At 31.0% G+C, this 2,983-nt stretch overlaps 1 pseudogene; it reads left to right on the forward strand.

Annotated features, from left to right (window-relative positions):
• The first annotated feature begins 687 nt into the window (after positions 1 to 687).
• Positions 688 to 2,983, forward strand: part of LOC129350327 (disintegrin and metalloproteinase domain-containing protein 19-like) — a 9,416-nt pseudogene continuing 7,120 nt past the window's right edge.

Consider the following 2,983-nt stretch of genomic DNA (forward strand, 5'->3'; position numbering starts at 1 on the left):
ACTATGTCGGAAAAAAATGCGATTTTTCAACATGTTGTAAAAATGTGCCATATGATGAAATAATGTAAAGGACGCCGTAAAAAACACTCCAGAAAGGTTTTCTTTGAAAAAAAAATCATCATGAATTTTGGTGCAAAAAAACGCCATAGTATACTATGTCGGAAAAAAAAGGCGATTTTTCAACATGTTGTAAAAACGTGCCATATGATGAAATAATGTAAAGGAGGCCGTGAAAAACACTATGGTAAGGTTTTCTTTGAAAAAAAAAATTATCATGAATTTTGCCGCAAAAAAAACGCCATAGTATATTATGTCGAAAAATGTCATTTTTCAACATGTTGTAAAAACGTGCCATGTGATGAAATTATGTAAAGGAGGCTGTGAAAAACACTCCAGACAGGTTTTCTTTGAAAAAAAAAATGATCATGAATTTTGGCGCAAAAAACGCCATAGTATACTATGTCGAAAAACAATTACGATTTTTCAACATATTGTAAAAACGTGCCATATGATGAAATAATGTAAAGGAGACTGTGAAAAACACTCCAGAAAGGTTTTCTTTGAAAAAAAAAAATGATCATGAATTTTGGCGCAAAAAACGCCATAGTATACTATGTCGGAAAAAAAAGCCGATTTTTCAACATGTTGTAAAAACGTGCCATATGATGAAATAATGTAAAGGAGGCCATGGAAAACCCTATGGTAAGGTTTTCTTTGAAAAAAAAATTATCATGAACTTTGCCGCAAAAAAAACGCCATAGTATACTATGTCGAAAAAAAAAATGCAATTTTTCAACATGTTGTAAAAATGTGCCATATGATGAAATAATGTAAAGGAGACTGTGAAAAACACTCCAGAAAGGTTTTCTTTGAAAAAAAAAATGATCATGAATTTTGGCGCAAAAAACGCCATAGTATACTATGTCGAAAAACAATTACGATTTTTCAACATATTGTAAAAACGTGCCATATGATGAAATAATGTAAAGGAGACTGTGAAAAACACTCCAGAAAGGTTTTCTTTGAAAAAAAAAATGATCATGAATTTTGGCGCAAAAAACGCCATAGTATACTATGTCGAAAAAAAATGCGATTTTTCAACATGTTGTAAAAATGTGCCATATGATGAAATAATGTAAAGGACGCTGTAAAAAAAACTCCAGAAAGGTTTTCTTTGAAAAAAAAATCCTCATGAATTTTGGTGCAAAAAAACGCCATAGTATACTATGTCGGAAAAAAAAGGCGATTTTTCAACATGTTGTAAAAACGTGCCATATGATGAAATAATGTAAAGGAGGCCGTGAAAAACACTATGGTAAGGTTTTCTTTGAAAAAAAAAATGATCATGAATTTTGCCGCAAAAAAAACGCCATAGTATATTATGTCGAAAAATGCGATTTTTCAACATGTTGTAAAAACGTGCCATATGATGAAATAATGGAAAGGAGGCCGTGAAAAACACTATGGTAAGGTTTTCTTTGAAAAAAAAATCAGCATGAATTTTGGCGCAAAAAAAACGCCATAGTATACTATGTCGAAAAAAAAATGCAATTTTTCAACATGTTGTAAAAACGTGCCATATGATGAAATAATGTAAAGGAGACAGTGAAAAACACTCCAGAAAGGTTTTCTTTGAAAAAAAAAAAGATCATGAATTTTGCCGCAAAAAAAACGCCATAGTATACTATGTCGAAAAAAAATGCGATTTTTCAACATGTTGTAAAAATGTGCCATATGATGAAATAATGTAAAGGACGCCGTAAAAAACACTCCAGAAAGGTTTTCTTTGAAAAAAAAATCATCATGAATTTTGGTGCAAAAAACGCCATAGTATACTATGTCGGAAAAAAAAAGGCGATTTTTCAACATGTTGTAAAAACGTGCCATATGATGAAATAATGTAAAGGAGGCCGTGAAAAACACTATGGTAAGGTTTTCTTTGAAAAAAAAAAAATTATCATGAATTTTGCCGCAAAATAAACGCCATAGTATATTATGTCGAAAAATGTCATTTTTCAACATGTTGTAAAAACGTGCCATGTGATGAAATTATGTAAAGGAGGCTGTGAAAAACACTCCAGACAGGTTTTCTTTGAAAAAAAAATGATCATGAATTTTGGCGCAAAAAACGCCATAGTATACTATGTCGAAAAACAATTACGATTTTTCAACATATTGTAAAAACGTGCCATATGATGAAATAATGTAAAGGAGACTGTGAAAAACACTCCAGAAAGGTTTTCTTTGAAAAAAAAAAATGATCATGAATTTTGGCGCAAAAAACGCCATAGTATACTATGTCGGAAAAAAAAGGCGATTTTTCAACATGTTGTAAAAACGTGCCATATGATGAAATAATGTAAAGGAGGCCATGGAAAACACTATGGTAAGGTTTTCTTTGAAAAAAAAAATTATCATGAACTTTGCCGCAAAAAAAGCGCCATAGTATACTATGTCGAAAAAAAAAATGCAATTTTTCAACATGTTGTAAAAACGTGCCATATGATGAAATAATGTAAAGGAGACTGCGAAAAACACTCCAGAAAGGTTTTCTTTGAAAAAAAAATGATCATGAATTTTGGCGCAAAAAACGCCATAGTATACTATGTCGAAAAACAATTACGATTTTTCAACATATTGTAAAAACGTGCCATATGATGAAATAATGTAAAGGAGACAGTGAAAAACACTCCAGAAAGGTTTTCTTTGAAAAAAAAAAAGATCATGAATTTTGCCGCAAAAAAAACGCCATAGTATACTATGTCGAAAAAAAATGCGATTTTCAACATGTTGTAAAAATGTGCCATATGATTAAAATAATGTAAAGGACGCCGTAAAAAACACTCCAGAAAGGTTTTCTTTGAAAAAAAAAATCATCATGAATTTGGTGCAAAAAAACGCCATAGTATACATGTCGGAAAAAAAAGGCGATTTGTCAACATGTTGTAAAAACGTGCCATATGATGAAATAATGTAAAGAGGC

Source organism: Amphiprion ocellaris, chromosome 13 (genome assembly GCF_022539595.1).
Source record: "Amphiprion ocellaris isolate individual 3 ecotype Okinawa chromosome 13, ASM2253959v1, whole genome shotgun sequence".
NCBI classification, from domain to species: domain Eukaryota; kingdom Metazoa; phylum Chordata; class Actinopteri; family Pomacentridae; genus Amphiprion; species Amphiprion ocellaris.